This window comes from Quercus robur, chromosome 3 (assembly GCF_932294415.1).
Source record: "Quercus robur chromosome 3, dhQueRobu3.1, whole genome shotgun sequence".
Taxonomy (NCBI): domain Eukaryota; kingdom Viridiplantae; phylum Streptophyta; class Magnoliopsida; order Fagales; family Fagaceae; genus Quercus; species Quercus robur.
The window spans coordinates 33,794,923-33,818,696 of record NC_065536.1 but is presented as its reverse complement, the minus strand read 5'-3'; the positions used below and the strand labels follow the sequence as shown (position 1 = coordinate 33,818,696).

The 23,774-nt window shown below is 34.5% G+C and overlaps 1 long non-coding RNA gene across 1 annotated transcript; it reads right to left on the bottom strand.

Moving 5' to 3' along the window:
• Positions 1-13,731: 13,731 nt before the first annotated feature.
• On the bottom strand, positions 13,732-22,257 carry LOC126717862 (uncharacterized). The gene is made up of 3 exons (XR_007652762.1): positions 22,091-22,257; positions 21,306-21,392; positions 13,732-14,481 (listed from the first exon to the last, which is right to left on the bottom strand). It is a non-coding gene; the product is annotated as an uncharacterized LOC126717862 (long non-coding RNA).
• Between the last annotated feature and the right edge of the window lie 1,517 nt (positions 22,258-23,774).

Genomic DNA, 23,774 nt, shown 5'->3' with positions numbered 1-23,774 from the left:
TAATTGAGCATGTGCAACACATTTAATCAAGTACAATCACACAAATGAATTAGACATTCATTGAGCATAGATGATAGGCCACAAATTGAATGACCCCTTGTGATAGAAATTAATTAATTAATTAGCCAAGTTATTAATTAATCAATTTATCATGCAAACGCGTGGTAGCACAAACAAATCACCAATAAACTAAATATGCAACGGAAAATAAATAACACGGTGATTTGTTTACAAATGGGGAAAACTTAACGGCAAAAACCCCACCGGGTGATTTTCAGGTCACCACTCCCGAAACTCAACTATTATCACAACAAGCGATTACAAGTAAAAGAATCCAAGTATCTTACCAACCTACAGTTGAACCCTTACCCCAATACCCAATTGGACTTATTCTGTAGTGACAGTTCCCCTTTCTGATGCATGACTCCCAGTATGTGACTAACCAATTGCGCGGATCCTAGTACGTGACTTCAATCACCAACTAAGAAGGTTGTTGGTTGCAAAATTCTGCAGTTCATCCACACGATGAAGATTAAGAAGATGCTTGGTCACAAAACCCTACGGTGCACATACACAACAACTTCTTCAAGAGAAAGAGATGAACTAGGGCAAGAACTTTACACATGAGCTTGTGAACTTTACAAATTCAATTTCAACTAAATCCATAGTAAGTTTACAACTTTTAAACTATTGATATATTAATTTTTGGATAGATACAAAAGCTTAATTGTTGATATCAACTTTTTTTTCCTCTTCATCACTATATGAATTATCTACAATTTTTATTTTGTCAAAACCTGTTTTTTTGTCATAAATTTTAATTTAAGTGTTAATTTATCTACTTTTAAAATTTTCAACACACTTAGGGCCCGTTTGGATACAGCTGAAAACTGAAAACTGAAACTGAAAAACTGAAAAACACTGTAGCAGAATAATTTTTAAATGTGTGAATAGTATCGTGGGACCTATTTTTAATGAAAAAGTTGTTGAAAAGTGAAATTTGTAGGTCCGTGAACAGTACACGATGTGCTGTGATTGGCCGAAACAAATTGGAAAAGTCAAAATTTGCGGTTACTGTTCATTGAACAGTACATGAACAGTAACTGTAGCACTCAAAAAGCTCAAAAACACGTGAAAAAAAAAAAGAAAGGGAAAACGCAGACGCAAACGCCCTATCCAAACGTAGCCTTAATTGAAAAAGTTTAAGTTTTACAAATTTTAGTTTTTTTTTTTCCCGTGAATTAAGAGTTTTAGTTTAGTATTTGTTTTACTTTTTAATGACACTCTTATGAAGAGTTTGTTTGCCAATTTGGTTAAAAAAACATGTGAAGATCTCATATATAATCATCTCAAGCAACTTTACTCCACACATAAAGTTAATACTTATTCTTTCTTTGTTTACATTATGCATTAAGAAAGTCAAAATAATGCTCATAGGCCTCAAATACCATGTTTTATCTCCTCAAAATCACCATTCCTTTTCAATTTTTTCTTTGTAAAATTAAAGTGTTTTAGTAATAGGTTATATTACTAAATGCATAAAAACAGTTTACTCTCATTAATTATTAATATAGTGACAATATTTTTTTTTTTGAAGGGGACAATAGATGGTTAATGTAGATCAACCTCTTTTACCAATAATTTACTATAAATAACAATCTATTTTCTAAACTATAAGAAATTTAAAATCCTACTTCATCTAAAATTCTATTAGCAAAAGTTTTAAATAATTTAAAATAAATTTAATATATATTTTCATTGTATATCATAATTTTATGTTTTAATATGTAAAATTTATATATTACATACTATGTTCATAAAAAAATGACTCAAATGTATGTATTAATTATAAGTCGTAACATTAGTGTGCTTTATAATGTGACTAACTAATTATTAATATAGTTTTGAATCTTTTAATTTATTTACTAAATGTTATTACTTTTCATCTTATATATTAGTTATTACCTAATTAATACTCTCTCTCTCTCTCTCCATTTATTACTTTCCACTAGATAATATTTTATTGAACACAACCTAACAAAAACAAATACAAAAAAAAAAAAAAAAGTTGCAGTTTCTCTAATTTCACAACAACTACCAAAACAAGAATCAAATAACTTTCAATTGCTCCTTGAAAAAAAAAATAAAAAAAATCCAAAACTTCAAATTTGAGTCTATCATCCACTAAACAAGCAAACCTCCCTTTTTGTCACCAAGCCAAGCAATTGAAAGGTAGACCTTCTGCCTGGACTTGCTGCCTTCAACGCGGTCTAACGAAAAAATATATATATTTTTTATATTCATATATCACACTTGATATATTTGTGCAGGTTTATTAAAAATTTTAATTATGTAAATATTTTTTGTTTATGATATTGGTTCAAATTACATATGGTCTAACTCCACAAGAGTTACACATTTTTTACACCATAGATCTCTTAGAGATCCAATGGTTAAAAAAGAAACATCATTACCCATTGTGGTGGGCCTTTTTGAGATTGTGGGCTAGGCTACCTCCTGCCACACTACGGCCCAAAGGTTCTGGGTAGGAGAGTCAAGACTGGTCCAATTGCAACTCACTTTGAGCCGGCTTGTGCACAAACTAAAGCCCCTTTGTACTCACCTTGCCCGTGGCAGACGAAACTGTTACAAAAGAGTTACGGTGGGCAAGCATAATATAACAACAATAAAGGAAAAACATTCACTGTTAGTCAAAACAAGCAAAGAATTCTCAATTAGAGAAAAGAGCAGCATAACAGTAGAAAACACATTACAAGAAGAAATAATAATAATAAAAGAAAGGGTAATACCGGAAATTAATTTATAAGATTTAAGGTGAAAAGTTTAGTCTGTCGTGCTTAGTTGTATTACGGAACTAAGACCAAAGAGGGAACCACTTTCTCAATGTGGATAACCTCATAGGAAGGTCCTGCTGTAGAAATTACTCACTTTGAGAAGATGGGCTGAAATGGCTTATGCCTAAGAAATCCTTAATCCTTAATAGAGGGTAGAATTTTAGAGGGAGAGAAGGGATTAGCCTATTTGTGCATGCTTACTATCACGCTCTTGCCTACTCTCTGTTTTTCTTTTTCATTGTTTTCCTTTTCTAGGTTTTGTTACTCTGCTTTTCCCCCTTTTCTTTTTAGTTTTTGCTCGTGTGATGTTGTTCTTCTGGTGTTATGGTGATGTGGTCGTTGTAATGTTGTGTCACTGTGCACGGCGGAGGCTCCTTATATACTGCTTGCCGTGATTGGTTTTTACCATTTTACCCCTTAACCACTTTTGTCTAGGTGTGGGTGTCCTTCTAGACCACCCACTGGTTTGTTAGTTGCCCAACCACTATCACTTACTTGTGTTGGTCGTGCCACATCCCATTACCAGACAAAGACATCTATTTTGTTTGCTTGTTCAATGTGGCATTCTTATCCGAATAAGGGTGGACATTCTCTCTCTCTATCCCTCATGGCATGCACCTAGTGATTCTAACTCATTTTTTCCTCTTTTAGGTGGTGTGTCATCCTAGCAAGACATTTCCCCCCAAAGAGTTTAAGAAGGAACCCCAGAATAGGCTCCCCCTTCTCCTCATTGCTAGACCATACCCTTTTTTACCTCTGACCCATGGCTCACCATTCCTATATTGGTTAGGTACAGGTTGGTGGTGCCTAAGCCTTATGCGTGCTCCACTTTCATGTGTGTCCAAAAATTGCCTGCTGCTTATGCGTTTGCCATGGCCTGGAGGCCCGTCTATGCGTTCTGCTGCTCATTCTTGACCTCTTGTGGTGTAAACGAGTTTTTGAGCCTTCATTCTTTATGACTCGCTTTCTTCATAGGCCAGGCCTTGCCTGATTGTGGGCTTTTCTCTCTTCAACCCATTCTTTGCTCCTTCCATAGACTTGCTAGCATTTCTGCCATACCATTCTGTTATTCCTGTCGTGGTATTGCTTGGTCTGTACTTGCTGGGCCTCTTTTGGACCTACTATATGCTTCCCTTTTCACTTAATTATAGTGGCCCAATATCATCATTGGGCTTGCATTCCATTGCTTACAAGCTTCCTTGGCCCATTTCTTCCTTCTTGGGCATCCTCAGCCCATTTCCTTTCCTTAGGCATCCTCGTCCCATTCTAATTATGCATTCCCATGGGCTTTTACTAAGTCTTTTGGGCTTTCCCCACCCAATTACCATATCCTTAACTTGGGCTTTCCCCACCCAATTACCATATCCTTCACTTTTGGGGTTCATGGGCTTTCCATCAACCCCTTACTTACTTAATTCATTGCTTCGGGCCTCTTTGGCCCATTCTTGCTTGCTTTCTATCTCATATAATGCACATGGGTTTATTACTTCCTTCTCTAGGCTCCTCTAGGCCCACTTGCTTCCTTTGAAACCCATTTATTATTTTCTAGGCCTATGATTCATTATTCCTACCATTCGGGCTTAATGGTTTTTCTCCCAATTTACTAACTCTTTTCTTCCCATGTTGTTGGGTTTCCTCTTACTATTGGGCTTTTCTGCCAAAATGAGCATCAACACCCATATTATCATTAAAACTTACCTAATTAATAGTATCTATAAGGTTGAATTTATTCAATCATGTGTTGGCTTTATTCCGTGCCAAATTTGCTTGTAATTTAGCAATTAGATACCCTGTATTTAGGTTGAAATTATGTAAGGGTAGTGTGTGAGAGAGTGTAAAGAAAACTCAAGATGTGTGCAATTCAAAGGAGTCTCACGACTGGATCTTGCGACTGGCTTGCGACTAGCAAGTCACCAGAATGGCACACGTGTGAACCATACAGGGGGAGCTGAAGGGTCACGACAGCTGGAGCACTACAGGACAAAACTTCCAGTCTAGCCAGGCAGTTAGCTCGTGACTCAAACTCGCAACTCGTTCCAGTTGCGAGCTTGAGTCACCAGAATGTCTTGTTTGGTTGAAACATGACTTTTTGCATTCCTCATACACACCACTATAAATATCCTTATACCCACGAAATGTTGAGAGCTTCCAGAGAGAATTTTGAGAGAGAAACCCTAGAGAAAAATAAGATTGACTCATCCACAATCTTAATCCTTGATTCTCCAAATTCCTCTACTCTCACCCTCTCCATTGACATATCCTTGAGAGGTACATTTAGCCAAATCCTTATCTCACCATACCCATATCAGTGATGAGGTATTTTGGTACTTGGGAAGCAGTTTAGAAGGGATCAATTCATTTGGTTGATGCAATGGGCTATTGCGGGATTCGGCAAGCTAGAGAAGACAAGATTCGACGTACCCTGTTGGAGTAAGAAGCTTGGAGGGCTTAGGTGCATTGGGTAGATTAGGCTTGGAAGGGTCTTCTGCTATTTATGTATCCTAACTTTATTCTCTAGTTGATTATTGACCGCTTAGAGGGCGGCGGAGAGGTTTTTTACCTAGTACTTCGGTTTCCTCTTCAATAACACATTGCCATGTTATCTCTGTGTTTGCATCTCTCTTTCCTTATTTTTTACCTTTTAATTACTGCTATGGTTGTGATTAATTTCGGTTTGGAGTGTTTTACCAATTTGGTTTTAGCTTATATTCATCTTTCCACACGTATATTGTTTGTGTATAAGCTTGTGTTGGTAATTTTAATTTTGGGGGTCTAAACGTTCATTGGTGTTTTATACACAATTTGAACTTTCAGTATCATTATCTCTCTCCTTATTAAATACTTCATGAGTCTCAAAAGTTTTTCACTATAATGTATAATCCCCTACTTTTTTGCAATTCCTCACATGATTCTACTCTCTCCCACTTTCTATGCTTTCTTTCACTAAAAGAAAGAAAGGAAAAAAAAAAATCCTATGAAACTGTTCGAGATATTAATGAAAAAACAAAGCACCAAGCTCTTTTAAATCTCTGTGAAATTCTATTACATCCAATTTCATTCTATGATTTGGCATTGGGAGTCAGTGGCGACGCCACGTACAGCTCAGGGTGTTCCTAGGAACACCTTGACCTAAAAAAAATTAAAAAAAAATTATATTTAATCTGTATTAGGAACACCCTCAAATTAAAAAAAAAAAAAAAATTATCTGTTCAACTTTCAAGCAAAAAAAAAAAAGCCCAAAAAAAAAATTGAAATAAAATCTGAAAAAAAAAAAAAAAATTGTAACAGAGCCAAGCCCATGGCGAGCCCAATAGATTACAAAGGTAGCAAACCCACCCACGGATTCTCAAAAAAAAAAAAAAAAATCAACATAGAGAATTAGAAATCAAACCCACGGTCACGTCGTTGACAGAGAAAGTAGAGAAAACCAAACCCCAATACAATTTATACAGAGCAAAAGCAAAACAAACTCCAATACAGAGGTGTTTAAAAAAAAAAAACCCAATACAGAGCAAACCAAAGCCAAACCAAAAAAACCCCAATACTCACTCGTCGTCGTTGTCGTCGTCGTCGCTCACTCGCCCCTTGTTGTCGTCGCTTGTCGCTCACCCCTCATCACAGATCACTCTGCTCTGGTGCTCGGTGCTCCCTCCCTCAAGGTATTTCTCTTTCTTTTTCTCTCTAACTCTCTCTCAGTCTCTCAATCTCTCTCTCTCTTTATCTCACTGAAATGAAAACTAAATTAATGAATGTCTTTCTCTCTTTATTCTTTAAGAGTCTAACTCAGTAACTCTCTCTCTCTCTCTCTCTCTGTGATTGGCTGGCCGAATGAATGAGCTTTATTTATATTTTGCTTTTTGCCTGGTTTTTTTCTTTTTGAATTTGGCTTTATCTTATCCGTTGGTGTTGGTGTTGGTGAGATATTAATTGTCTTTTAGTGTAATGTGTATTGTGATTTGTGATTGTGAAATTTTTTGATTGGCAGCTGGCTATTGTGATTGGGGCATCAGGCATGAGGCTTGTGCTTGTCTATTGAGTGGGGTAGGGGTAGATGGACTGATGGGCACATGGGGCCGGGTAAATAATAATTAAAGTAGTGTAATGTGTAGCACATTACACTGCTTTAATTATTGTGCTACACATGGGATGTGTAATGTCTAGCTCTTTTAGTGTAATGTGCATAAGGGGCTAAACAATATAACAAATTAAAGCAGTATAATTAATGACAAACAAATTAAAGCAATATAGTTTATTGTTACGCTAAACAACAATAATTAAAGCTGTATAATTAACCAATATATTATAAAAGACAAATAAATTAAATTATGTTAGGCTAAATAATAATTAATAATTTTATAATTAATGAAACAACAATATAACAAATTATAGTTTATAAAAGACAAACAAATTAATAAAACAACTAAACAACAATAATTAATAATTTTATTAATATTTCAAATGAACTTATAGTTTATTGTTTATTCTTTTGCTAGAATTATGGACAAATATTTGATAAGAAAACCACGTACCCAAGATTCATCTCCTGTGCAAGATTCATTTCCTGTGCAAGATTCATCTTTATCTTCTAAGCGAATTCGTGTTAAACTTAACTTAGAAAATCTTCTTTTAGATCCTAGGCTACGACAAAAGATATCATCTTATCATCCTAATAATCATGATGAAATAAGAAGATATTATTTAACAAAAGGCCCTTGTCAACCTATTGTTCATGATTACCCTGTATCATATTTTTCTGGAAAGACCCGTCGATTTAGATCCGAATGGTATGTAAATAGAAAGTGGTTGGAATATAGTATAGACAAGGATGCAGCATTTTGTTTTTATTGCTACCTATTTGGGCGGCAAGATGTTGATAAGTAAGGAGGAGGTGAGACTTTTGTAATGAAGGGATTCAAACTTTGGAATCAGCTTGTGAAGTTAGATTCCCATGTTGGAGGAGTTAATAGTGCTCATAACCAAGTTGTCAAGAAGAGTGAAGATTTATTGAAGGAAAAGCAACACATTCAAAGTGTTTTGGTTAAACAATCAAATAAAGATAAACTTGAATATCGGGTTCAATTAAATGCAATAGTTAATTGCATAAGATTCCTTTTATGTCGGGGATTAACTTTTCATGGTCATGATGAATCTCAAGGTTCAAGTGATAAAGGAAATTTCCTTGAGCTTCTACAATTTTTGGGGGATCACAATGAATCTATCAATGAAGTGTTGCAAACAGTTCCGAAAAATTGCAAGCTTACCCACTCGGATATTCAAAAAGACATTGTGAATGCAATTGCACGTGAAACATCCAAAGCCATCATCAAGGATCTTGACAATGGGTTCTTTTCAATATTAGTTGATGAATCACGTGATATCTCAGTGAAAGAACAAATGTCCCTTGTTCTTTGTTATGTGAACAAAAAGGAATTATTATAGAGCGGTTCCTTGCTATTGTACATGTTGCAAGTACCACCGCTTTATCACTCAAATGCGTTATTGAATATTTACTTTGTGAACATAATTTGAGTTTGTCGAACCTACGTGGGTAAGGTTATGACGGGGCTAGTAATATGCAAGGTAATATCAATGGTTTCAAAACTTTAATTTTGAAAGAGAATAAGTCAGCATTTTATGTCCATTGTTTTGCTCATCAACTTCAATTGACACTTGTTGCCGTTGCTAAAAACTACATTAACATTGTTGAATTTTTTTATGTGGTTAGTAATTTAGTAACTATTATTGGAGGCTCTTGTAAGAGACGAGATGCTCTTTGAGATGCACAATTTTCCAAAATTAAAGAAGATTTAGAGAATGATGTACATAGAAGTGGGCAAGGTTTGAATCAAGAGACAAATCTTAAACGCCCTGGTGATACACGTTGGAGATCATATTATGGAACTATTCTCAACTTGATTTTGATATTCTTTGTTGTTGTTGATGTACTTGAGATTATTAAAGAAGATGGCCTCTCCGACCAAAAAGTTGAAGCTCGATCTATTATGAGGTTAATTCTATCTTTTGAATTTGTCTTTACTTTACACTTGATGAAAAACATTTTAGGGATCATAAATGAGTTGTCAATAGCATTGCAAAAAAAAAAAAAAAAAAAAAAAAAATCAAGATATGGTAAATGCTATGGATCTTGTTAAAGTGTCTAAGCAACGATTGCAAGTGATGAGAGATGATGAATGGAAATCTTTATTGACTGAAGTATCTTCATTTTGTACCACACATGATATTTCTATCTTGAACATGGATGAAATATTTGTAGTTAGTGGGAGGCCGTGACGCAACACTCAACAAAATACAAATTTACATCATTATCGTGTTGAGCTATTCTACACAGTCATAGATATGCAACTTCAAGAGCTTAACAACTGTTTTTCTGAGGCGAATACCGATTTGCTACTTTGTATGGCTTGCTTGAATCCAAGTAATTCATTTGTGGCTTTCAATAAGGAAAAGTTGATACGTCTAGCTAAGTTCTATCCCTCTGATTTTCTTGGGACAGATATTTTGGCACTTGACTCTCAACTGCTGAATTACATTTTTGATATGCGTAGCAACTACTTTTTAGAGCTTCAAGGAGTTAATGAACTTGCTGAAATGTTAGTGAGCACAAGGAAGCATGATACTTATCCCCCAGTCTATTTGCTTGTGAAGTTAGCTTTGACCCTTCCAGTTGCTACTGCAACAGTAGAAAGAAGCTTTTCAGCAATGAAATATATAAAGAATGAACTGCGCAATCGAATGGAAAATCAGTGGATGAATGATTGCTTGATTGTGTATATTGAAAAAGATGTAGCTTGTAGCATTGATAATGAGACTATCATGCAACGATTTCAAAATATGAAAACTCATAGAAGACAATTGTAAATTTTATATATTTGCGTGTTTTTTGATTGTTGTTGTTGTCAATATATAAAATTTTCATTTTATTAAATAGTGTAACTTATGCTTGTTGAGGAATACCTTGACAAAATTTCTTGGAGTCGCCACTGTTGAAAGTGCTACAGAATTTTCAACAACCAAAAAGAGATATTTTTACACAACAGCGTGGTTTCTATGGGCCATCAAAGATCAAAATGAATTTGAGGGAAGAGAGCTGATTGTTACCAAGGTAGTGCAGACTGCAAAAGGCTGCTTGTTATGCTTTGGAGTTATTTGGATTACTTTTGCCATCAATTTTAAAAATACAAATTTGGCTGGACTTCTTAATAGAAAAATTAAAGACATTTTTTGGGTAGGATCTTTAAAACTTTGATTATGTAAAATTTGATGTAAATGGATCTGCAAAATAGTTGCAAATAATGCAAATGATGAGGAGGGATTGTGATTGTGTTGGTCATCTCCTTTTGTTAATTGATAATATATATATATATATTTATTAAACCAACAGAATCCAAGTCTAAAAGTTTGTTCAGGAACAACTTGTTTAACTGAAACTAAAATTTTTTTGCTGAAAGTACTATAAATAAAGTTAAAAGCTAACTGAAATAGTACAGTGTGACTTATGAATAATATTAAAAAGTGCAATGAGACCTAGGAATAGTGGAAAAATAAGCTAAATAGTAAAAAAAGCTGTATTTTTCAGCCAATGCCAAACGCAACCTAAGTCTAATAAATGATAAAGTAGTCGTTTAGCACTTTAGCCCATCATTGTTTTTATTTCTGGATACACTCATCTTTGTATTCATAGTTATTGGTGTAGATTTGGCAAAAAGAAATTTCCTTTTAAGTTTTAACATGATTGTAAATGTAATAGATAAGGGAAAGAGAAAAAAGAGACAAAAATTAATTAAGCAAGCTTATGTGTAAAGTATTATTTTTAACTGTTAGATCTCTAGGAGATCTATGATGTAAAAAATGTGTAATACTTGTGAAGTTACACCATGTGTAATTTGAACCCGTCTCTTTGTTTATATGTATTTATTAAAACGTTGATATTATAGATTTGTTTTTGTTTACTAGTGTTTGGTAGCCATCGGGGTAGCCCCTTTGTTCAGACCTAGTTTTTCTTTGTTTTTGGTTTATTGACATCAATATACTTCTATCTTCACCATTAAAAAAAGAAAGTTACCTGACTTGTAGTAATTGTGAAATAAGAGAAAATGAGATTATTTTTGGTAATATATATATATATGGTTAGGTTGTGTTGATTAAATTATTATCAGAAAATGCTAGAGATACAATTTTTTTTACAAACTGCTGATATAGTGAGTGGTTATTTGTAAATGAAAAAGTAAAGTTAGAGGTAGGTTTAGATGAGAACTAATAAGAAGTTGGCCACAATAGCAGTTTGTAAAAATGTTGTAAAATAGTTTGTGCATGTAGTATTAGTCAATATTATCTAGTGGAAAGTAATAAATAAGGAGGGAGATTTGTAAATATGTTGTAAAATAGTTTGTGCATATAGTACTACTCAATATTATCTAGAGGAAAGCAATAAAGAGAGAGAGAGAGAGAGAGAGAGAGAGAGAGAGAGAGAGAGAGAGAGAGAGAGAGAGAGAGGGGAGTACGCATTTATTAGGTACTCCCGAAGTACTATAAATGCGTACTCCCTCCTCTCACATAAATGGTAGGTTTCACCATGAATTTAATTAGTGGGATCTACCATTTATGTGAGAAGGGGGAGTACGTATTTATGGTACTCCGGGAGTACCTAATAATTATGCTTTAAAACCATAGATAAGTGTTTGGTAAAAATATGAAAATGTGCATTTTCTATTTTTAATACCCTAAGTATGTGTTTGGATAAATTGTTTTAAAATTTGCTATTTTAGGTGTAAATTACAAAAAAAGACTGAACTATATTGTTAAGATTATCTTGTCATTTTTTTTCCTGTTATGAGTGTTTTTTTAAAGGATTAAAAATTGCATTAATAATAATAAAAAATTAATGATGATCATGATGTTGTTGAAATTCATAGAGAGAAGTTTCTCAAAGAAAAAAATCATAAGGAGAAATACTATAAATGATTAGGAAAATAAATATATTAACATGTTTATTACCAACTGTAAGGTTGAATTTATTCAACCATCTAATTGGCTTTATTCCGTGCCAAATTTGCTTGTAATTCAGCATTTAGTAACCCTGTATTTAGGTGGGTTTGTTGTAAGGGTAGTGAGTGAGATAGAGTGAAGTTTGCTCAAGAGTGTGCAAGAAAACAGAGACTCGCGGCTGGGACTCGCGGGTGACTCGCGGCTGCGAGCCGCCAGAAGCAGCACACGTGCCAAGCATGCTGGAAGATGAACAGTCATGCTAGCTGGAGCACTACAGGACAAAACAGGACAACTGGCCATACGGTTAACTCGCGACTGGATCTCGCGACTTAGTCAAGCCGCGAGGTCAAGCCGCGAGCCACCCTTGTTTTTGTAAAACCTGACGTTTCACATTCCTCTCCCACTCCAGTATAAATACCCCTTTTACCCACGATTGAAAGAGAGCTTCCAGAGAGAATTTTGAGAGAGAAACCCTAAAGAAAAACCAGATTGTATCACCCACAATCTCTACCTTAGAGTCTCTTCAAATTCCTCAACTCTCTTCCTCTCCATTGTCAAATCCTTGAGAGGCATTATACCAAACCTGGTTCTCACCATCATCATCACTGTAAGTCAGCTGTTTGGATTTCTGGGAAGCAGTTAGGAATGAACCAATCTTCATTGGTTGATGCTACGGTCTAGTAGCGGAATCCGGGAAGCTAGAAAAGAAAAAGGTTCGGCGCAACCTCGTTGGAGCAAGAAACTTGGAGGGCTTAGGTGCACTGGGTAGATTAGGCTTGGAGGGTCTATTGCTGTCCTTGTATCCCAATTGTATTTTCTAGTGGATTGCTTACCGCTTGGAGGGTGGCGGAGAGGTTTTTCGCCGAGGACTTCGGTTTCCTCTTCGATAACACATCGCGTGTTGTCTTTGTGTTTGCATCTTCCTTCCTCTCTATCTTTGCCTTTTTATTATTTGCTATGGTTTTATTTTGTTATGGCTTAGATAGTTTTTAACCAATTTCGTATTATAGCATGTGTTAAGTTTCTGCACACTAATTGTTTGACATATTGCTTGAATTGGTTAAGTTGTTATTTGGGGGTCTAAACGTTCAAAGGTGTTTTGTACACGTTTTTGAACTTTCACCAACAATATCAATACTTTGGCCCGCACATTATAAAAATAAAAATAAAATAAAAAAGCTCTTAACCAAAACATTAAAATTTGTCTAAAATAGAAATAATGAAAATATTGTTTACAACCCACAAATAGACCAAGCTATCTTGTCACGAATAGATTTCATCTCCTCATCATGTATATTCTCAATGTTTGCTTGACTGCTACTATCTTCTTCACTACTATTACTTCCTGGATTGTCCAAGTTATGCTCATCCCATTCAAATCCCTCATCCTCTCTGTCATGTTTTCTAATAAAATTATGCAAAACACAAGTAGCAACTATAATGTTTCTTTGGTCCTTAATGTTGTAAGATGTCATTTGTTTCAAAAATTTCCATCTATTCTTTCACACTTCAAAGGTTCTCTCAATTGCACTTTGAAGTGATGAGTGAACATAGTTAAACCTTTCTTCTAGGTGATTTCCATGACTAGTTCATCGAAAATCTGGAAGATGGCACTTCTGTCCCTTATAAGGTGTCAAATATCCTTTCCTTAAGGGGTATCCAACATCAACTAAATAATATTTTCCTAGTAAAAGAAAAAAAAAACACAAAAGATGTGCATAAATAATATCCTTCATATATATTTAATATAAAAAAATTATATTCCTTGTGGTACTTTTGGAAAGTTGATAGATTGTCGACGAATAGCATTTAAGAAAATATGTGTGTCATGTGCTACACCTTTCCATCCAACCATAACAATTATGAAAAGTAAATCAAAATCACATGCTGCCATCACATTAAAAGTTGGCACACTATTTCTATTATAATATGGAGTTTTCTTGTCCTTTGCAATAGCAACTTGGATATGTGTACCATCAATGACACCAATACAATCCTAAAATAAGATACAAATTTTAGTAACTTAGGAAATAATCCTAGCAATGATTAGAAGCAAATTATAATGATTGAAATACATACCTAAAAGTGTGGCATGTACAATGGATTTTTTTGTATATGTCTTGGAACTACACTAAATGTAGGGTCAGAAGGCTTGAGGATATCCATTGATATTATGTTAAGGCATTTCAAAACTCTATGAAAGTGTCTATTTATAGTCTCACTAGAATGTTGGAATCTTTCTTGAACCAACCTGTTACATGCTCCTTGTCCGAGTATCATCAAACACATACCTACTGACTCTTCAAGCCTAATATGCCTTGTATGCCGAAGTCCATATATATGTTGTAAAACATTACACAATTGAAGAAAAACATGTGGCCTCATTCTAAACATTTGGTACATTTTGCTTCATTACCAGTCAAACAATCCATCAACCACCTATAGTCAGTTTGTTTAGAATCTCTACAAAGTTCTTTATTAATATATTTCATATAATATGTCATTGTTGTATGACATCTAGCAGCAACAAGATCATATAATTCATCATCATCTTCCACATCATAAGAATGATCTTCATCACTATTATCAATATAATCATTGTAATCCATTTGAATGACACCTAAAATGATAACAAAAAATTAGATAAATCACAATAAATAAATTGTTTAAACGATTAAAGAAATAATATCCATTAAAAATATTGTTAAAACATCCCAATAAATTCAGACACACCCTAACAATCACATTATTCAAATGATAAAATAATAAACCACAAAAAGCCTCACAAAGAACACATTTTAAAGCAATTGTCTTCCTAATTAATTAGTGCCAAAGTAGTGTTCCCCTAACAAGCTTGCTTCCTCTTGCAGAAACTAAAGTTGCAAATGTGGTTCTCCCATCATGACAAACATCTCTCTCTTCTCTTGTTTTTGAAAAATACGAGCTGCCATAAGGCAGAGTTCAGAACCCTTCTTAATGCCATCCAAGATGCAAACATGTTCCATGACATTACAAATAGTACTACCTGACTCCACTGAACAATCTGAGTTCCTTTAACTCCACAACATCACAAATATGACTAAGTTGTTGTGTCAACTTTAATGCTATTCCTCCTTTCTTCCCTTTGCCTTGTGTGGATGATAGGAAAGTTTGCCTTTTTCCTTTGACTTGTGTAGAAAGATTAGGATTCTCATCTTCATCATCATCATCATTTTTCTTTGGAGAAGATGAGTCAACAGAAGTGTCACTTAACCCTTCCTTAAGTTTCTCAACATCATCAGGTAACACACCTGAAGAGGGGGCCCAGGCTAAATGTCACGCTCCAAACCCAAAAGGGTCCAAAGCATGAAAAACCGAGCCTTCAAGAGAGACTGTACGAGATTTTTTTTTCTTTCCATTTGATAAAGTAAATAAATATGTTGATTTCTCCACAACATAAGTCAGAGCTCTATGACACATTTACAAGCAATACAAACTACAAATCATGTGTCTCCAAATATACATAACAATCCAAAGTTCCAAATAAAATAAACACAAAGTCACACTCCTCTCTAAGATACGTAACCTCAACAGAAAATCTAGGCCTACCACATCCAAGGCTAACAAACCTTAAGAGCCCAATCTCTAGTAGAATAAGCTATAGCCTTGATAAATTTAGTAAGTTGAGTCACTGACAATTTATAGCACAAATCTCCCACTTAGCATAGTAGTCCAATCACCAATAATAAACTAAGCTTCATGCCCGACATATAACTAATTTATCTGTAAAACTGTTGGAGAGTGGGATGACCTAAAGCCTAGTAAGTAGCATAATTAATGGGGGTGGAGGAAATGCAGTTTTCATGATAATGAGCATTTTACAAAACATGCTATAATTTGGGAATTTCCATTTAATTTATGCAAAATCAATTCCATTAACAACACGACAAGAATGATAGAAATAACATAGCACCAAGCTTCCTAAAATAACTATGAAACTATATTTTATTCACTATGAGCCAAAAAATGTCCAATACCATTTCAAAATTAGAAACCTCACCCAAGGTCACATGACAAGGTCGTCACACAAATGGAGTCGTCACATAGACAGGTTGTCACACAGATAGGGTAATCACCAATATCATGGCACAATGGCAAAACCACATCAAAAGCTCACAAGTTAATGTATTTGAAACACACAGTTCACTTCCAAGTAGTTTCCTCAAAATAATACCATGAAACTATATACTATAATCTGTGAGCACTAACAATATAATTCCAAAGCCATAAAATCTAACATAAGGTAATTTATCACAAAGATAACACACTACCACATTGACCAGTAAGGGTTTCCACCCACTCACAATTTGCATGATATTGCCCTCTTTGGTACGCAGTCTCTTGGCCCTATGGGCAACAACTTCACCCATAGCCTCAAGATTTTGTCTCCCCCCTATGGGCAGCAAGGAGAACGCGTCAAGTAGGACCTCTTTTGCATCTGGTCTTTAGGCCCCATGGGCAATAGCCTCACCCACATAAAATTAAGGAACCTCTTCCCCCTATGGGTAGCAGGGAAGAACGCGTCATCCAAAGTGAAAAGACATAGACCTAGATCTGACTCTACTGTCACAAAGATTATGGAAACCAAATCGAGTGATCATTGGGAAATCACATATGGCATAAAGTTAAAACAACGTAAAGCTCACAGGTTACATTTCCTTTCAAATATATAGTTTATATCTAGGTAGTTTCAGAAAAACCTTAAACAACCAAAATTTCCATAAAGTTTGTAAGGTTTTGTTAGGGTACTTTTTTTTACACCTAATTTTATTTGAGTGCCACCTATTTATACCGCTAATAAGTTATTGGGTTTTCCCAAATATTTTTTTCTCTATTATTATGTTAGTCACAAATGTTTCATATCTCATCATCTAAATTGGGTTATGATATAAAATATCACAAAAAAAGCCCAAAAAATCATATTTTATTTAATTTTATTATCATTATTTAGCTAAGCCCAAAACCGGCCCTATGAACCCAATAAACACATCCTATTCTATTTAAAGTCCAAGAATACTTATGCTTGGCAATATTTGAAAAGCCCATGATTCAAGTCCATGGCAAAAAAATTTTATTAATGGAATTTAAATCCATGATCAAAGCCCATGATTTAAACCCATGGCAATTTATTTGTCCAAGGGTCAATTTCTAATTGGCAACATCAAAGCCCAATTCTCATTGACAATATCAAAGCCCAGTTCTCACTGGCAATATTTAAAGCCCAATTCTCATTGGTATTATCAAAACCCAATTCTCATTGGCAATATCAAAAGCCCAACTTACGTTGGCACTATTAAAAGCTCAAGCTAACTACTGGGCACTATTTTATCAAAAGCCCAGGATTATTAATACTTGGCAAAATACTATATCATAATTATTTCACTTAAAAGTCCGATAATGAACAATACTTTAGATTCTTAAACCCATTACTATAGTATTACAAGCTCATGAAATTTATGAATTATCTACTCTCAAAACTCATGGCGATCATCTTTTAAAAACCCATAGAAAGTTATGATTATTAGACCCATGACATTTATTTATTTCATATTATAAAGTCATGTTCACTATCTATCTTACACCACAACATTCATAACATTTATTACCAAAACTCATGGTAATTATTCATCCTACATGTCCATTATGATTATTTATAGAGAAACTCATGAGAACGTCACATTATTCTATTATAGTGGTTGTTACCATATTTATTTAAAATCCATCCTAAATATTATTCTCAAGAAAAAATATTGGAGGTCATTATCATTTACAAAGTAATTAATAGCAAAATTTATGAGAAACTATACAAGTTGTTATTTAAAGCCTATGGAAATTAATACCCAAAATCTATCATAAATATTTATTAAAGCTCATTGATTCATTTTTTTTTTTTTTACTAACAACTAAAGCCCACGAGGAGTAAAAACCCATGGCAAAACATGTCTTTAATGCCCATTTTGTAGGCCCAAGAATCTCATGGAGTAGGGAACAAGCCCAAGCAAAGAAAGGGTCATGTTGCCCAATTAAAAGTGTTGAAATGGAGCAAAGTTCCAGCCCAAAAAGGTCCCCAGCAAGAGGCTTGAAAGTGGGCAACCAGTCCTTGTTCATCCTTAATCAAAGAAACAACTAGAGCCTCCTATAAGAGGACCAAGCCTTTGAGGATGAACTAGGGGCTGTCCCATCAGTTTTTTGCCACCCTTTGCCTAACGTGAACAGTGCCCAAAAGCTGTCATATAAGCTAAAGTCAAAAGGATGAAGGGACTCCATCATCTTCCTTAAGACTGCACCTTTAGCGGAAGGGGAGCTGAAACCAAAATTATCTAAACTTCAACAAATTGATGCTATAAATGTCAAAAACGTTCAAGACGTGATTCATGTGCCAAGCCCATGAATCCTAAAGGGGAAAAATTGGGAACATGTGGTTTGGAGGGCATAAAGGGACCTCCAGCGAAACCCCCTGAAGTGGACTTAGAGTTTGACACCTGACTTGGGGTGTTGAATCTCACTTCTTGGGGACCAAATCTCAGTTGCGGCATTAGGATTCGTTCCTGATACACGCCTTAATCCCATTGGCTGAACACAATCTCAGTAATCTTAGCATCTAATGCAAGATTACCCCCAAACACTCTAAAATCCCATCATTACCCAAAGAAGCAAGGTAGCTCCAAAAGCAAATCTCCTATTTTTAGGCCAAATCTAGGTTATTAATTTAGTTATCAAGGCTCCCCTGAATCAGACCTACATTTTTTGGATTCTTGTTAATTAATGCTTCTCTAAAACTCCATTATAAAAAGATACACACCTCAGCCCACAGGGGGGAGGAAGCCTCTCTAAAAATTTCTATCATTGACTACACTCTGCAGAAATTCAATCCCTATTTACTTTCTTTAAGCTTCCTCAAGCTCTCTTGAGCTCACTCACAACCTTTCTCAGCCTATAATCACCATAACACCAACATTCACCACCTTTTTTACACCTTCCTACTCCATAAACATCCCATAACTGACTAGGACAACCACTCCCTCTGAAACTCTTGGTTTGTTTACTACTTTGCTTGTGATTTAGCTTTCCTCAAACTCACCACTCATCATTTTTAGCCCACACTCATCTAATCTCAGATACTCTTTTTCCCTTTCACACAATCACAACCCATAAATGTCTCTCAACTAGTCACAAACAAACCACTACTCATAAAAAGCCTTAACCTCAGAGTTAATCTCATCCCACTCACTCAAAATAGCCCATATTGTCTCATTCATGCCTTATGAACACACACTCACCAAAATCTTAGTCTAATACTTGCTGCACTGAGCTGGGATCCCTCTCTCCCTTCATTCCATCCTATTTTTCCTCTTTTATTTGTAATAATGAAGCCTTTAATCATTGTTTAGTATTATTATGATGAAGGCCATAATGTTTTGAAAACTATCTCTTTCCATGGAACCTTTAATTTTTTACTTTTTATTTTATGGTTGGAGGATATAATGTATATGTAACAATTGAACTTTTCCCTCACATTGATGTAATGATGGCTGAACTCCCCTGACCAAGACATGCAAGGACCTCCAGGAGTTAACACATTCTTAAACTTATTTAATCATTAACCATTGGACTGTTTAAATCAGTTTTTTCTAGACTAAGTGTAATTTTACCCTTACCGCTGGAGGACTGATTTGAACTATGATGCGGTAAAAGGACTAATAATATAACAAACTAACAACAGTAACGTGTTTATTGCGATTTGTTGTTGTCTTCTTGTCAGGGTGCAGCCTCTATGTCTTGCTCGGGCGGGCTTACACGACATCGAAAGCCTTTGGGCTTTATTTCAAAAGCTCATAGTCGAGTTTCGGCTTGGCTACCCCATATTCTATTTGGAAACATCAAAATTTTCCCCTCAACAGGTTTCCAAATTTATTCTTTGTCAACAAAATCTTCTATCAACTCCCATTTAATAAAAGACAAAATAAGCACCTTTAAATTTTCCATTATACCATAAAATCCATAAATTCATTATCAAAGATTAAATCAAAGATGCTTATATTTTCCAAGTCATCAATTCATGCATTTCCCCATATGCATTACCAAATATGTGCACTTTTATATATAATCATATATAGCACTGTTATGAATTCCGTTCCGTTCCAGCCGGAACAGACAGAATTTCTCGTACTGGTATATAATTTGGAACCGAAATACCCTTTGTTCCACCTCGGGTCAAAATCCGGCCAGTTCTGGGGAATTTCGGTCATTCCGGTGTGTTTCGGTAAATATCGGCCGAAACTAAAGATTCGGCCCGTATGTGTTTTGGGTTTGCTTCACAATGTTCACACTTCACAGTTTACAGAGATCGAAGGGAAAAAAAAAAGTAGAAGAAGAAGAAGAAGAAAGATAAGATTAGATCGAAGAAGAAGAAGAAAAAAATTCAAGTCATGGACAAAGCTTAAGTGCTGCCATTAAAACTCACTTCTTCAAGCTTGTGTCTTTGCCACTTCCAAAGAGAAAAAGAGGGAGTGTGAAACTTTTATGAGGTTTTGAATAAAAAAGCTTTGGAATGTTTCTAAACTCAAAGCCACTGTTTCTCCTTTATCTTCATCCCTGTTACTTTGAGCCACTATACTTTCTGTTATTGACATTTCCTTTGTTGGAGAACACTTACCTGTTGGGCATGTTAAGCTCCAGCCTTTGTTTGTGTGAGGAAGTGTTAAGATTTAAGACTTAAGGATGCATTAAAAAAAAAAAAATGAAAAAAAGAAGAAGAAGATAAAAAGCGGAGAAGTTTGTGAAGTAAAAGAAAGGAGGAGATAGGATGAAGAGGAAATGGTAAGTGGAAAAATACGTGTGGGCTAATGGAAATGGTAAGGAAACTTCAAGGAAATTTCCTACTTAAAAGACTATTCATAGATACTTAGTTATTTACAACAATGCCACAAGTAAAAAGTTAAAAAATATTTACATAATTTTTTTATCCGCTTCACTGAATTTTTTTAAGGTGAAAGTTTATACACTATATTTATTGTATTATTTGTAGAAAAATTATAAATAAATATTTTTTTTTAATCCCACTTTATTTAAGATTTTTTTTAAAATAAAATAAAATTCATTACTTTATGTAATAGTAATAATATCTAGTTATATATATATATATATATATTTTTTTTTTTTGAACTCTGAAATACCCTGAAACGGTACGCCAAAATAAGCCGATACCGAAATATTTCGTTCCACTGGACAAACCGAAACGGGGTCCGAAACGGAATTAATAACAATGATATATAGTAAGGTCACAACACAATACCTTTTAAGAAAACATAGTTCCACAAATAATTTTTCAAAATGTGTTTGACCTGAAAACAAAGTTTATGAAACATGGTTATTTTCCAAAAATTTCATTAAAAAGCTACTTACCTTGAAAAGCCAACCAATTTCACCTCAACCAAGCATCACAAAATCAACCAATCCAGTCATTAGGTCCATCACAATGAATCTCGAAACCTAGAAACATAAGGATCAAACCTGTTAATAATAAGGCCTATCACAAAGTTTACCATCGCATTTGTCTCCAAAATCGAAAAGGATCCCCTAAATCAAATCAAAGGCACTAAAGCCTAGCTTGCCCAACCTAAGACAAGTACCCATTCCCAAACAGCAGGAACGAAACAAGCATACAAACTCATAGTGCCACAACACAAAACCAAAGCATTTTAATTCTCTACTGCAAGCAATGTGCACATATAAACATAACATAAAACACATTAATTCAAAATAGGGGTAGCATATCTCATAAATTTCCCTTTTGAGCATTAAACGATTAAACCAAACCATTATTAAAATTAACTAAGTAAAACACATGTTGAAGAAAGCACATGAATTCACAAGCCAATCCATGAACTCCATATAACCCTCCAATCATTTCGTACATGGGGTATCACCCTTTCACATATAGTCATAAGAATCTTGATTTATAATCAACAGAATAGCAAAGTTCATATGTGGCATCCAACAATCAAAAGGTTACTAAAGTGCAAAAAATGCATCAAGGAAAATGAGAACAATCATTAAACATTCAATCCAAAGGATTGTTATATAAATAAATTAAGAACTACCAAGGTAACTTAGCATAGCCAAAAACAAATGAACTAGTAGCAAGAATTAATCTTAGAAGTAGGATTAGAACTGTGAAGGTTTCTTACCAAAATATTTAATCCAAAAGCTTCCACCAATAAAAGAATAATGAAAGGGGCCACAGGTTTGTGTGAGTAATGAGAGATGAAAGACCCCTTATTTTCATTGTGTGAAGCTAAGTGTCCAATTTGGTAACAAAGTGAAGTGTGAAAATCAAAGAGAGAGAGGAGGTGGTTCGGCCTACCAGCAAAAAAGCGAGAGAGAAGAGGGGCTGGGAGGTTGAAAGGGAGATAACATGTGGATATAAGGGGTGGGGGTTTTGGACCACTCAATACAAATATCTTAGGAATGGATTTACAAAACTATCCTCACTTAAAATTATATTGCCAAAACCCTTTTTATTTATTTATTTTTATTTTATTTTATAAAGGTTGGGGTGTTACACTAAATCTACAGTAGCTGCAATGACCTTAAACATAATGTCTAATAATTTAACATTCTCCAAACCCTTCTCTTGAAATTTTGCAGCCTCAGATACCTATTACAAGGCTACAAGTTTGAATGCTTTTGTTAATAACTCACATTAGCATAGTTTATCTACTAATACAACATATGTACAATGGATTATATGAAGCATACCATTAGCTTCCTCGCTCACCACTCATCAATTGCAGCTATTCTCCCTTTGGCTACGTACCATCTCAGTCCAGTTTCACTTCCCTTCAACTTATTCCAAAGTACCCAATCTTTCTTCAAGTGCATCCCACCTATGCTTATACTTCACCTTAGGATATTCTTTTCCTATTTTATTTTCAAAAGTTGTTATAATATTCTCCCAACCCTTTTCAAAAGTATTGAGATTTACTTTGATCTAAGAAAAAAATTGAAGTTATAGCACTAACCTTTAAACAATAACATTTTTTTCAACTTATTCTTTTTTTTTTCAAGGAAATAAAACCCATTGCCGCCAACTCTCAAAGCAAATCCCAAAACTAAATTTAATTTACTAAACCAAGAACTAAAAACCAAACCCAGATCTCTAGTATTAACTAAATAAAATTTATGTTGAAATAACTTGTTAAACCAACATACAAAAACCAAATCTATAGGAAAGATTCATGGAAAAGAATGAAGAATAAGTTTACCTGAGATTTGGAGGCAGACCCAGTAACAAAGAACAACAAAAATTGAAGCAAAGGAGCAGAGCACCAAAGGCAGAGATGATACATGGGAAATTGGTGATGAAGGATTGTTGAGAAAGAACATAGAGCCGAAATATATACTATTATTTGGGGGGCAAAATAGATTTTTGGATGAAAAAAAGCACGGTCAATAATCGATATTGAATCACGTGAATTGAAAAAGCTCTAAAATTTGCCTTTTAAAACCCTTGATTTGGTGAGATTTGTAAACGCAATCCGGTTAAAATTGCTCTACCAAATGTTTACCTTTTTTTGCGTTCAGATCCTTAACACGCATTTTCCTCTGCAATAATGCCTATCCAAATGGGTTCCAAGTATAACTTGAACCCATCTCATATACATATAAGAGAGAGAGAGAGAGAGAGAGAGAGAGAGAGAGAGAGAGAGAGATACAGAAGTAAAGATTAAGACAACAAAAAAAAAATCACTATTTTTTTTAATGAGAAAAAAAAATCACTAATTTAAGCAACACAAGTTACACAATAGATTAAAAAAAAAAATTAAAAGCGAAATAGTAGACTTTCATATTTGAACACATACTACTCTTGTT